Source organism: Coloeus monedula (genome assembly GCF_965178545.1).
Source record: "Coloeus monedula genome assembly, chromosome: 1".
Lineage (NCBI taxonomy): Eukaryota > Metazoa > Chordata > Aves > Passeriformes > Corvidae > Coloeus > Coloeus monedula.
In genome coordinates, this window is record NC_138781.1 from 106,961,328 (window position 1) to 106,976,799 (window position 15,472).

Here is a 15,472-nt window from a genome sequence, read left to right on the forward strand (position 1 = left end):
TATAAATGAAGGTGAAAGGGGATCAAAGGATTTACTGACTGAATCTGTCATGAGATGTAAAGAAGAGAGCACAACAGGAAGCAAATAATTCACAGAAGTGCTGCCCTCAGCACAGAAATCACTCAGGAGTGAAAAAAAGTCTTTATGGGGCTAGAAGAGAAATAATGTGTATTGGTGCATGGGCAGCAAACAGAAATATGGAAAGGCTCGTTCTTCTACTAGCCAGCTTTGTGAAAGTGGTCTACCACTATCTGGCAGCCCACTATTGGGTCGGGCTGATTGCTACAGACAAGGTTCCTCCAGAGTTTGTAGTGACACTGCTGTAAAAAGTGCTTTTCACTAAAATCCATATAAACAAGCCATCCACTAACACTCACTCCCAAAAACTGTACACTGTGAAATGACACGTGAGCTCTGAAAAGTTACTCATATTCACAAGCATGCAGTGTTGTTCTGTCTATCCCCTTTCAACTTCATTTTGTGACCCGAAATCAGTTTGCCCTGCACCAGGGCAAGTTAGAGCTGACTCAAGCCCAGAGACTTCTGCTTGCACATAAGACAATGGCAATTCTCACCACAGGGAGAAAATATCTACAGCCACTGGAAATCTAATGCAGCAAGAGCAGAGCATTTTAAGGTATTAAAATCTGATCTTGCTGCCTTGTAGGAATAGTACTACAGTTGTGTAGCTGTTCTACATCATTTATCGATTCGGTTAATAAATGTAGATTTGTAGCCACATCCTCAGCAGACAGCAGCTATATAAGCAATTATGCCGGATGATTAAAATAAGGAAGATTAATACAGCACTGTTTCTCTAAATGCATATCTAATTGAGACAGAACAGAAAGAGATAATTCCTTTGTATGTTAAGGTCAAAGCAAGATTGTGCTGGTTTTTGCAATATCCTCATATCTAGAGAAGGAGCAATGTTTTTTTCCTGACTGTTGATACTAAATGTTGAGCTAGTCAGAGTCCCTCACTAAAAGGCAAATATTAGAGGTTTCTTCAGTCAACTCTCTTAACACATCAATCAGCAATCAAAGTTTTGAGACCTCTCAAATGCTGTTTGCTGGAGAGACCAGAAATGGTGTTCCCTGGCTCTTTCTTCAGATGATCAAATAGGCAAGAACAATGTCCTGGTCTGTAACTAAACCACAAGCACTGTATGTCATGTGCAGAGCAGTCGGAATATGCCACACAACTCTTACGTGCTTCAGCATCAAAATGCATTTTGTACTCAGCCCATATCATGTTTGTCAAGATTATACTCTTTCTGTGAACTCCCAACAACTTTTAAGCTAGAATTGGAGGCATATTTAACTAAACCAGCTGTCTTGTTAAGATACCCATTTAACTCCAGCAATAGAAACATCAGTACAGTTACAGAGGGCTACATTAAGAGCTAGTAATGATTTATAAGACAGGAGAACCACAATGACTGAGAAAACAGTCCCAAAAGGGACCTCAGGAGATAATCAGATTCACCTTCTGCCCCCAAGACCCTTGCGCTGTCATTCCTTACTGATGTTTGTCTGAGCTATTCTTGCTCCAGACTTCAGCCTAGTGCTCCCTAGCCAATTAATTCTAGTACTTCACTGTCCTTTCTGCTAGAATTTTTTTCTAGAACCTGCCCTGCACCTTTTTGCTGCAGTTTTAAAACCTTTGAAAATCACCCTTATTCACCAGAGACCTGGCGAAAGAGTTACTCCTTTTTCTATCACACTAGTCACTTAAACACTTGGAAACTGCAATCCCAGCTCCTCTCAAGCTAAGTAAGCCCAGTGTTTGAACTTTCTTTTTGGTTCCTATATTACAGTATTTCTCTTAGTTCAGCCATTTTAAAATTTTGTTTCTATTTTTCTGAACCCCTGACATTTTTGTTTAGTTGAAGTGCCTCAAGCCAGACACTGTACTCCAGCTGAATCCCAATCATTTTGGAACAGAGCAGGAACTTTCTTCACACATCTTGCAGGCAAAAACTAGTTTACAAATCAAAGTACATCTTTTTTTTAAAAAAAAAAACATGGCAATCACAACTTTCTATTCAAATCATGACACAAAACAATTCTTAGATACTTTTCAGCAAGAACAGTTGTTTTTTGTGTAGCTCTTGCTTAACTGTACTACCCCAGATTTATAATAGCAGATACTACTGTACTGAACTTGAAATTAATGAACTCAATCCCATTTCCTCAGGCCATTTCTCTAAACCCATTCTCCAAGCATCTCCTTGGTTAACCCAATCACTCCTTTACTTTCCTCCCTCCAATCAGAACTACAGTTCTACAGACTTACTCATTCAAAAGTAATGGCAGAGATCTCTCAGCCACAAATCACAGTCATTACAGAGTTTTTGACTACAGTAAGGAAAAATTTAAGCAAAACATGAATGAAGAAAAATGAATGAGGAGGAAGATAAGAAGCTTATGGGTAGCTGGCCTATGGGTAGCTAACCAACCCTCCTGACAAATGTCTGATAACATGGATTATGACATGCTAGGTAGGAAAAGAAGATATTAAATGCTCAATAATAAGTGCCATTGACAGAGACAACAGACATGGAAAATCTATCCATCTTTGGAAGAATAAGAAAAGAAAAATCCTATGTCTAGATTACAATGAAGAAAAGCACTTTTTTTTTTTCTAAATGTCTTGCATATTCTAGTCATGAAGCAGTGAAAATCAGAAAATTTGACCTCATATTCTGTTGTGAGTATGACCACTCAAGCATGGAGGAAAACTTGGCAGCTGATAAAGATGAAGATATTCATGATTTTATCTGTGAGACAAGTGGTCTAGTGCATAGCTGCACACGGAAAAACAGCAGAATTAAGTTAACCAGTTGAATCATCTGGACCATGTCAAAGACAGATTTGAAAGCCATAAGAGGATCTTTTTGGTTTCTCAATCATAGCTCAGCTATCCTCTGAGCTGTTGCTCTCAGCCATACCAGAGAAACTTCAGACACTTACTATGCAAAAACCTGCAATCCCATGACTCTGAATAGGGTCTTTCTCAAACATGGTCACTTGACAGGAGGTATCTGTACAGGACAGGGAATGCCCAAAGCTAAAAGCAAGTCAGGCCCTGTCAACAGTTTTAAACTAGACTAATGACACATGAGCTCCCTTTTTGATTCCTCCTTGTCTGGATTCAAGGTCCTCTTGAAACTCTTCCCAGTGCTGGGGATTTAAGACATCTTTGCCTATGGTACCAGTGCTTACTCTGGCCTCTCTCTAAGTGTCAACGTTAATATTTCTCTCTCCTCCATCTGTTTAAACCTTAAGAGCTGTAAAAGCTTTCTGATTACTACTGCCTTTCCAAGTTTGGTTGAAACAGGCTAATGGGTTCAAAGAGGGTGGGAATATTAAAGGAACATACAAGAGGACACACAGATCTCCTGACTACACATATAACAATTCCTCAGGGTTGATGAGTGCTTTCTGACTTGTGTCAAACTCAACTTCATTAATATCAGCAGGAAGTTTGCTGAAGGATGTCATCTCCCAGGCTCCACAAACAATGTCTGCCTACTCACTCTTTGTTTTGTTTATCATATAAGGTTTGCACAGAATTAGATTGTTGTTAGGCCTCAATTTAATAAGTGTATGTCTGCATATGGATTATTATAGGAATAGTCAATGTTGTGAGCCTCTCCAAGTCCCTTCCTAAGACCAGAATTCACTTGTCTGTTCATGGTTCCTGTACTGGGGAAGTATTATTCTGCTTTGAGATTCTGTGGTTATTTTGCCATTTCGTTCTATTTGCCATCTAATTCAAAACAAGACATACTAAATCTACTTTTTTGGCAAATACCTGACAGAAAACTTTGTCTATAAGAAAAGAGAAATAGTAATTTTTAAAATTAAAAGCCATTGAACTGCAGATCTTCATCCACAGTTTTAAAATACTTTTTGAAGTCAACACAGACATTAAACCCAGGAAAGAAAGAGTAAAACTGGGGGTATAAAGTAAGATGGGTTTACCAAAAGTTGAACTTTTCAGAATAATAGGTTTCCAGACGAGAGAAATGAACCAGTTTTCCTATATCTGGACTTCATTAAAGTTCTTTCTACAGTGTCATATGGGAAAAGACTATGACGTAGAAAATGGGAATTGAATTCAACAATTGTAAGATGGTAAAAAAGTAACTACGGGGAAGGATGTGCTGACAGCAAAACAATTGGTCTGAGGGGGGAGGTTTCCTTGGAGCTCTTCAGGAACCTATGTATTTTTTGCTCACGCCCCTGACTCATAATCAGAATCAAGAGAACAGGGTGCCATAGGGTGGGTAACCTAAAAACTGACTTGTGCACCACCTGCAATGCACATATTTAATGTGTGTCCCAGCGTGCTGCTGGAAGCTGCCACTGCAGAAAGGGCAGGTCCACAAATACCCACCCCTGAAGGTAATAGCATTTTTGGGGGTGGGGGACAGGGCACAGGGAAGGAATTTCTCAGTTTTTCTCTGTCTGGACATTGAGAAGAACCAGATGACCTCGAGGCATGAAGCTCTGGAAATCAGTCAGCTTTCAGCAGTGCCAAGCATAAGGTCAGTAAGCTAGAAATCTCTAAGATTTTTTGTCGTAGTCTGGGGTTTCACTAGTTTGATGAGGAGCAGAAAAAACAATGAGTCAATCAGTAACAGGAAGAGCAAGAACCGCACCTATGATGTCACTGTAAAAGAAAAATGTGGTCCTGATATATACGGAGACAAAATTATTTTCCTACTCCGCAGGAATACAGATTTCATTATAAAACACTTCAATGAAACCACCTCTGTAATATCATACGGACCCAGTCATGCATGAAAACACAAACTGTAACAGGTATGGATTCCTAAAATGGATTAAGCTAAACCAATTTGACTTATACACCCTACAAAAAGGAGGCTGAAAGCAGATATAATGTTATCTGTAAGAAACAGCAGGGAACACCAAATGCAGATCCTGATAAAAGTTACTTACACTGCCAGACAAGATCAGCATAACAGCAAAAGGTATAAATAATCACAAATACATCCTAGCTGTAAATTAGAAATATTTTTCTAAAAGAGATAAACAGTACCCTGACCATAATCCCAAACTTGCTAATAATTGATTACAAGAGGCAGCAAACATAGAAAGTCTATTCTAGTCCAGTACCTTTCTATTCCTCCTAATAAATAGTCATCCTCACCTCTGAGAATGTAACTAAACCCAGCATGTTACAAAGCTGGCAAATTAGATGGGGTAAGCTGCCAAACTGAGGTCTACCTCAGGCCAAATTAATAGGTACAGAATTGATTTTTTTTTATGTGGTACAGTATGTATAAGGGAGACATGTAATCTATAATGTTGTTTTTCTGCATTTCATGCCAAGAATTTTTCTTAAGACCTGCAGGCTCGACTATATAATCACTAATCTTTCAAAGTGACTAACTTCAGCCAGAATAACATATATACTAGGTCAGCCACCTGAATTAATTTTTTTTAAAATCCACAAGACATTAATTCAACATGATCAAGACTTTCTCTGTGAAGCCCCATTGCTAGTCTCTGCTGGAAGGAATTTTCCACTTTTTTATTTCAGTTCGAATAAATAAATTTGAAATGCATTCTATAGTGCCCACATGGTAAGAAATAACAATTTACCAAAAGAAAAACCATGAAGCAATATAATTCCACAGCACTTTAGATGAAGCCACATGAGTTCACACTGTATTTTGGACTAAAATTTGTGTTAAAGGGCTATTGTACCCAGAAGTTGAAATGTGGAAAAAGTTAAGTGTTTTGTAATAGGGGGTTATTCCCAGAAACAATTCTGCTACTCTGGTGATGTACTAATTTAAACAGCTTCGCTCCTCTTTAGGCAGTCCCCATTTGTTTATTTATAGATCATTCATTTATTAATACTATTTTCCACCGACTGAAAGACATCTCCCCTATAGAGTCACACGAGTGTGCAGTGCAAGAATAGGATAGACTGAAGATGGAGAAACATATGCTTTCCAAGAGTAAAAGTTCATTTGTTGCAAGTGTTTTTCTATAAAACAAAGGCCAGAAGGAATTACTATCAAGCTCTTTTGGAGACTCCACTCCTACAAATAAACACATGGGTTGAAAACGGACCTCTATACCAGGGATCATCCGAGAACTTGGAAAGTGCTATGATGTTATGTGCACATGCTGGCATCCAACAGAGAGGACAATTAGTGGAGGGCAACACACTTTGTTGCTTTTGTGCTGTTTGTGGAGCACATGGCACCACACCCCATTGTGTAGGGGGCACTTCTGACAGCAAAGTCTGGAGAAGGGAAAACAGCTGATGCCATGAAGATTTTTCGCCTTTTCTTTTATACCCCTGTTATACGTTTTTTACAACTTCTGTATTCTTAGTGCTTTTTGCCTACATTCTTGGACTTGTTTGTCAAGCTAAGACACTAAACATTTTAGAAGCTTCATAGCTAGGGATCAGTGTGCCCCAGACCCCAAGGTCCTCTCCAGAACACATTCTATAAACGAAGATAGAACCATCCAGGGGATGGCTCCTTGGGGAAGGGGGGCTCATTGCAGCCTCTCATTGGGGAATTTTTGCTACATATGCTAATTAGTAAAACCTATAATGTTATACCTGATCTTTTGGGGGGCATGGTGGTGTGCATTTTGGTGCATTTGACCTGGTTGTGTGCATCTAAAGATCCTTAAAATAAATACCAAGGTAAAACCCCTTTTCCCCTTCTAACTGTGTATGACTTGATTTTAAGACCAGGAAAAGGCATCACAGCTACTGCCACAGAAGGAAAGATTGTAAACAACGTGGAAAGTTTGGATATGAGTAGAGAGGAACCAACTATTGCAGCCTTTCAAGAAAGATGGAGAGGATCTGTAATGACAGGACAAGGGGAAATGGTTTTAAACCAGAAGGTAGATTTACATTCAACATAAGGAAGAAATTCTTTATTATGAGGGTGTTGAGACCCTGGAACTCATAGCTCAGAGAAGTTGTGGATGCCCCACCCTGGAAGTGTTCAAGAAGCAACCTTGAACAACCTGATCGAATGAAAGATGTTTGTACCCACAGCAAGGAGGTTGGACTGGATGATCTTTAAAGGGAGCTTGCCACACCAGCATTCTGTGATTCTGTTTCTGTAGGTGTTCAACCAAAACATTCAGGTTTCAAAATGAAGAAGCTGCATACCCTCACACAGATTATATCAGAAAATTGACTTTTTCTTACTGTAAAAGATGCTTAATGATTCTAAAAGCCTAGAAAGTTAATCCAGAAAGTGAATTTTACTTTAAGTTGTTTTCATGCGTTTGTTTGTTTCTACAGTTAGAGTGGGGGGGTTTTCCAGCTTTTTTCTAAATTTGAATGCAAAAAAAGTTTCAGCGGAATCCCAGTAGTTTAACTGCTGCTTAGTTCTGTAAAACTTTCCTATTGAATAAAGAGTTCTAACTTTATAAAAAAAAAGATGCCACCACAATCCTGGTGAAACCCTCCATAAGCAAATATGAAGATCTCGTACTCTCCACAGAGCTCACACATCCTATTAACCCTGTAACTTAGGGAGGCAGGTGAGAACATTTCCATGGAAAGAATTTCTTTCTGAGGTCTCTGCCAAGAAACCCTGAGAAAAGTTGATGTAAAGTTTACCTTTACTTTTACCCACGAGGGTTTTCATTCTCAAATAAAACACAGTGCATGCAGAAGTACCACGTTTGAATTAGATATAGATAAATCACCTCTATTTTGAGCAGGGATCAAAATCTGCTGGCCTAGAGATAGTTACAGACATCTAATCAAAGTCAGCCAGACCTGTGCTCAAAACTACTTCGGATTCACTTCAGATCATAGGTTTTCAGATACATTTTGCCAACTAAGGCTTAAACAAAGGACTCCATGGTCAAAAGTTACAACTTTTGCCTTATTCAAGGTTTTGACCCATTGTATGATTGAACCCAGCTTCTAACTTTTTTACACCTTGGTCAGCTCAGATGGAAAAGTAGGTAGGAAAACACTTCACTTGAAACCAGATGCTCCAGCTAAGCCAAATTCCGTAGAAAAATAAGGGAATATAATGCTTTCCTTAAAACAATCACCACAGTCAATAAAATGTGCTGTGGGGGAATGCAAATATAGTCTCTCACAGAATATAAATAATAGATTATGATTTGTTAAACAAAAAGAAACAACACAAACAGGACATACATGAAAATATTAGGTTCCACAGAACAAAGTCAGCCCTTAAGTCTGAATTTTGCAAATGTGTATATATATATATATATATATCTCTTTACTCACATGAGGTACTTGGAATTCAGTGGGATTAGTTTATGCATAAATAAAAGAAAGTCTTGATATATAGATATATATCTATATATATATATCTATATATATATTTCCACAAAGTGTGAAAGTGAGTGTTTTCCATGCATTTTAAATTTAGTATCAGATTTATTCTATCTTTCCTAGCTGACAGATTCACCAAGCAATAAAGAACAAATAGCAGAAAAATAAATTGCATTGCACCTATTCTGTAATGTTCAGAGCACAAGCTGATATATCAAACACAGTGCTAATGTTCCTGTGCACATCATTCTTTCTCACTGGTTTAAAGCACTCAGATTACCTTTTTTTCCCTGTTTATTTCATCTCCACATAGGCTTGTGCATCCTTGGCACAGAGGACATTTTCACACATGTCAAAGAAGTCTCTGAGGTACCAAATAAACAGACTCTTCTTAGTGAAGTCTGTATTTTATCCAGGTCCATGGAAAAAGCAAAGCCAAATAAAGATTATGTTTTAAGGGAGTCCACAAGTCTGGGAAAATTCTTTGGTTAAACTTTTTTTTTCCAAAAAGATGGCAAATCAAGGCAAGATGCTACTTTTTAATCATGACAGGGTATGGAAACACTGAAACAAGAAACAGTAACTGGTTTTAATTTTCCAGAGGGGTATTTTTTTTTCTCTTTCTTTATTGAGTCCCTGCAGGAAACAACCCAGTGAACACTAGAAATTGCAAGTTTGTTCTGCAAGACTTAAATCTCCCCTCAATTCTTGCATTTTTCAGCTAATATTTCAGCACTGGTCTCATTTCCAGTATTTACTTCCATTAAAGGCTAAAGAGGAGAAAAACTTCATGGGATGTATTCACAAGTAACACACACAGGACTCCAATCTTCAGTGCCTGCTCCAGCAAGGCTGCTCATCAATACAACAAAAATAGGAAAATTATGGTAGGGTCCACCCACACCCCATCTAATAGCAATGGTGAGTGAAGACTAAAAAGTGGGAAAAACGTGATTTTCTTTACACACATGGAAATTCAGCAGGTTCCTTTGAATAGTGTGATTTCCCTGTCATCCACAGAGCTTCCTGTAACCAGTCCTGGAAAGGAAAGTCACTACATTTTAATACTGGGGAACTTCCTTTGCACAGCACCACATGTAAATTGGTAAAAATTATTCTAAATTATATAATTATGGGAGCACAGAAATAAACACAATGTGCTGAGAAGACTCCATGCAGCTTTTGTAGATGGAAGTCAGATCACTATGCTGATGCAGCTCCTGGAAGGATTCAACAAGTGTGGACCAGAGGAGATCAAATGGATCTGATAATTTTGGATTTCCAGGAAGTATCTCACCAAAGGCAGAATGGCAAATGAAGTTCAGTGTAAATAAATGTGTATGTACTAAACAAATCCTAACTTAAACCTCACTATTGCCCCTTAGAGACAAGATTTTAGGATCACACTAGGTAATTCCATTTACCTGACTGCCCCATAACCATCAAAAAAGCCAATCAAATGCCAGAATTTGTTAGGTAAGGAGTAGACATCAAAACAATTGCATTAGTCTATGTGCACCTACCTGCTGCATACTGAATATAGTTTCCAACCCACCATCACAAAATGGATATAACATAGCTAGAAAAGGCCCACAGAAAGACAAGAAGGATGACAAAAATCATGAAGCAACTTCTGTGAAAAAATTGATTTAAAAGACTAGGACTCTTCACCTAGTGAGTGAGAAGGAGGATATGAGCAAAGACTTCATTATACCAAATTATATAGGAAGTAAAAGCATCGAAAGGAATTGCCAGGTGGTACAAAGTACATAAAGGAAGGTTGTATTTTAAAGCATTATATGCTTAAAATGGGGAATCATAGTCAGAAAACATTGTGGATGTCAAAGTTCACATTGTTAAAAGACGTAATTAGACCAAATCATAGAAGAAAAGTTTTTTATGAGCTGTCCGATGTCAAGATACTCATTGCTAGCTCAGGAAACCACTGAACTCCATCTCACTGGAGGCTGAACAGTGCAGCAGGGAAGTGTCACCACTAGCTGTCCTGTGGGAGCAGAAGTCAGGCCATTGAGCTGTGTGTACGTGAGGCATGGCCATGCCACTCCTGCTCATGGGGAGACTCCCATGGGTCTGCTTCAACAGGCAATCCATAAACATCAGATTGCATCATTCCTCCATATATGACATCAGGGATTGAGGAGGTTTGGGACCCTGGTCTGTCACCAGCCTGGCTGGAACTTGAAATGCAAACATCTTCTTCAGTAGGAGCAGCACGGCTTTTTTTCTGCCTTTGGTAGGGCACAGCTCTCCCACCTTTGACTATTTGTTTTATTGTTCTGTGCATCTCTCCACTCTTTTCCATGGGACTGTGCTGACAGAAACAAAAATGCATTCATTTCACTGACACTTCCCAAGGGAAGGCATGTCCTAAACATCATCATTTTTAGCAGCTTTCTATGTGAAGGGGTGATAAGATGGCTCCCCAGAGAACGTGTGCGTGTGTCCCCTCAGTAGCTGTTTTCCCTCCTGCCGAGCACAACTTGTTGGAATTGCACACACAAACCCAAGGACTTTTTTTACTCCACCCACGCGCTGCCAGGAGGTTTTTCAGACTTTCAACATGCTGTTTCCAGGGTGACCATTGATCTCAGATTTCAAACATTGCCAGAGCTGCATATCCTCTTGCTATTCTCTCCTCCCTTTGGAAAAAGGCATCTGCGAGCCCAATTTTGCTATAAGGAGACCCCACACTACAGATACCAGTGGAGCTCTAACAAGCCCATTACCTAATGCCTGGGGGTTCCTCTTGGTCTTGTATCTTACACAGTATGTACACACCAAGGAACTATAAAACACTACCAAAACCATGTGCCTTGGGGTAATTGAGTCCTCAATGTTTAGTTTCTTCTCGTCCTCAAAAATCCTTACAAGAAGTTAGGTCTCATTCAGGGTATCTCGATTTTGTGGGGAGTGTCCTTCCAGTGTAAGCAGACGTATAGTGGTTGTAACCCTTTTTTAGCTGCTTCCCACACCATTACTGTTCAGGAAAGCCAAAAAGACTGCAAGGAAGACCCTGCAAGGGAAAAACTAAATTCATTGCATATGCACTTGAAAGACAGGAGACAGGGACCCAACAAATTTTGAGAGGGCTCCAGAAGAGAGAAAGGAAGCAAGCAGGACAAATGGACACAATCAAACCTCATGCAGTGATGTCTGCACGTGTCCACTGCCCCTCCAAATGGGGACCCTGCAGCCCAGGTACAGTATTTCCAGGAAGAGCAAGCCCACCGTGAGTCGGTGCTTCGACCTCCTGCCAAGCATCCCAGAGACTGTACAGCCTCCAGCTCCTGCTTCCCACAGAGAACGGGGCAGGATCAGCTGTTTGAGCAATCTGTGTCTGGGAAACAGGGACAAAATCAAGGCCCAAATAGAGCTCTTTTATGAGGTCAGTAAACACAAATCCCCAGTAGCTCATATAACCCTAAACATCAGTGTCCTCAAAAGGTCTACCTCAACCACTTAGTTAAGGACACAAACTTAAGAAGTCCTGCTAACACAAAATACTGTGCTGAATGCCATCTATAGACTCTGGAGAGAAGAGACAAAAAGCAGCCTTCTTTATGATTCCCTTTTGAACTCACTGCATTATTTCTGGCCTGTACATTAAAACAGATGTCTCATTGATTTCCCAGTCACAAAGAAATCATTCTTTTCTTGTCTTGTGACGGATGTTTCTTCAGATGAACAGCTTCAACTTCAAACAGAATCTTTACCTCATGGAATAACTTTTCCCAAACTGATTTTAAAATATCTACTAGCAAACTAAAGCCAGCCTCATTGTATTTCTTATACAAAGGGTGAGCAGAAATGTTCTTTTCAAAATTGTACAAAATGTCACTGCCACTTGGCATTTTTGTCCCATAAAGCACTGATCACAATGGAACATAACAGGTGCCTAATTAAGGAGCATTAACTTACCCATGTTTTGAATCTCATTATCAACCCTGAAAGAGTAAGCCCCAGACATATCTATGTTTCACTTCAATCACCTCTCCTTCATAAATGAGGGGGAGTTTAATGCACTTTAAACTTTCTCAAACTACTTTTGTAGAGTTTGCTTACTCTGTAATCCCTGGAAAAACATTAAACAAAAGGGAGGGAAAGCACAGAAGTATACAAATAACATTTTCTACTTTCAAAGTAAAATGCCCTGTGCTGAGGTAAAGGAGAACTGGGGAAATAACTTTGTGAATTACTGAATTCAAGAAGGGAAATATATTATATACCATTTGGGGTTTTGGTTTCAAGAGGGGCACAATAATAGAAGACTAGCTTGGCCTTTTCCACTTAGTCCTTGGCCACACAAATCCTTTGTCTCACTTGAACTCACTATAAAAGGGGAATAAACCTCTCCCATGAGCTACTTAGTTAAACAGAGTCTGGTGGTGGGGAAACACTTGATTACAATTTTAACATGGCTCTTGATTTAGCCAGGAGATTAATAAAGCCAGCAGACCTTTTTTCTCAAGAGATTACATCAACAATAAAGAAAAGAGAAGGTAATACATCTTACAATGAATGTGGCATGTATAGCTACATGCACCAATTATATCACAGGCTGCTTCTACCTGACCAGAGCACACCTGAGCATCTGCTTCTTAAGAATATGGTTGCAGTAGCTGTTTGCCTGTCAGGCAGTACTTAAAAGGCATCCTACAAAGGACCAAAAATACACACACAGAGTCATTACTTTAAATCAGCAACAAGCTTGTAAACAACTTTCTCATTATAAATTAATTTAGTAGAAGGTCCAGGTTTATAATTTAAGAAAAAGGCAAATATGAGCATTGGAAATGCCAAAACTTAGTCTCCAAAAGACACTCTTATGTGAATTGCTCATCTTCATCGCAGCTATATCCAATGCCTGCTTCTGTTTTTCAGGTAACACTGTGTAATATAAAATAAAGAGTGGTCTTGGAGACTGGGACTTCAGATGGTGAACACTGGAGTTCCTGCCCATCTGTCTGATGACCACTCTGTTTACATACCTGTGTATACAGACCTGCAAAACAGGGACAATACCAAACAAAACCAAAGCATAATTAAAGGGTCAGAACCACAAACTTTTCAGCCCTGCAAATTTGAAACATCAGAACATATCTCAAAAATTTTCCTAGTGAAAAAAATTAATCACCTCAAGCGTTTTTTAAAACTTACAATTTGTTGCAAAAATTCTTTTCAAACAGAAACAGTTTTAAAAAAGTAAATGTCAGTCATATAGAGAAAAGAAACATTTTGTTCCATGACAAATCCTTTAGCAGCAAGGGCAGCACATACCTCCTTCTGTTTTGCTCTGTCTTATCAAAAGGCTTCATGGGTTCTGGTAAGGTAACATAGCACTGTGCTTGATCTTTATATAGAGTCATAAAATATTCTGGGTTGGAAGGGACCCACAAGGATCATCAAGTCAGAGTATGGCTCCGGCTCACATGTGGATGTAACTAAGGGATACCTGCAACCACAGATCATGATAACTGGGCCGCAGATAGGTCTGGCACATAACACACACAAAGGTCCATGGCTGCTTAGGTGCAGAGGCATGCATGAAAATACCAGAAGACCTGGAGTTCCAGCAACACAGGCTACATTATCCTTCAACCAACCCCAGAAAACCACCTATTTTAGGAACTGCAGGAGCATGGGTTATGCTCACATACAAAAACAAACACGTGGGATGACATCCTCTCCACATGAAAAGAGGAGTCTGTAATCTCTGTGGGTGTCAATTTAGCATAATCCCCACAGAAAGGCTTAGCTTGCTTTAAAATACACAGATGTTGTATTTAAGAAGGGCCCATTCATTTCAAGCCCAAAATACATAAACTTGCCTTGAGTAATAAAGCAAAAAAGGTACTTTTTGCTGATGTGTTGTGGTTTAGGATTTCTGAGGAGGTGAAGTATGGGGCTCAGTTGTTGTTTTCGTTTTCTGAGGGGGTTTTATTATTATTAAGTTTTAATTTAGTTTGGCTCAATCTTTATTTCACAGGTATGTAAATACAGGGAATCCAGGGCCAATAGCTAGAGCAATAATTCTGGTAAAAATGAAACACAGAGCTTTAGGCTATAAATGTAAGACAAAAATCAAAGGATTTAAATGAAATCTGACATGGCAACTCATTAAATTCAAGAGTATCCATGATATTTTATTAAACATCAGTTAAGTGCATCTTTAAACAAGATGAATGCAAGTTCAGGAAATGAAACAGGCATTGCCTAAATACTTAACATGCTAGAGACAAAGGAAATGCACCACTGTGTCAGAGGAATCACCCCAGCTAGTCCACAGCCTTGTCTTCAAGACTGGCCATTTCAGCATTTCCTGAGGCATTTATCTCCTGTCTAGAACAAACTCTAAACCTGGTCTCAAGACTGGCTGACTAAACTGAGAACAGTATTTTTGATGAGGCCACATCACTGTGAAGATATCAGAGCATTCAACTGTTTGGCATCCTATTTCTTAGGCATTTGACTAGTGAGTTTGATTCTGGCGGGGGGGGTTTTGCGTGCTGAACGCAAAGCTTTCACACCACTCAAATACCGACTTTCAGGATATAAAAAATGCCATACTGGGTCACAGTCAAACTCTCAGGGTGCAGTTCGGTTTCCAACCATGTCAAGGTGATTCAGTGGGAGAGACACGAGACCTACAGCAAGTAACTGAGATGATCTTCTCCCATTCTGGAGATCTCCCGTATGTCTGCTGCTTGGCTTTTGTTTAAGATCTTTTTCTGTGGGTTCCTCTGATAGGGTAATTCAGAGTTCCAGATGTTTCTTCCAAAAGCATGTTACTTTCTAGCTTTCTTTGAATTTTATCTGTCATTCACTCAAGTAAGTTGAGTCCATCTGATTTTCTCCTCAGTCACACTCATTGAAATAATTTTGTGCTATTACATGGTGCTTTTTGTCTCTTATTGTGTATCATTAGCAAATAAAGCAACTTCTATCACAAGATATGAATTCAGCTCCCTTTTTGGAAATATTTTGCTATAATATTCTTGGAGTTTGCCAAGGCAGGAAGGGGTGTTTCTCGAAACACTTTGTTTCTCACACCATAACTGTCTAAACGCTTTTAACCAGGATGATCAATTAAATTAAACATATAAACCAACTTTCTTTT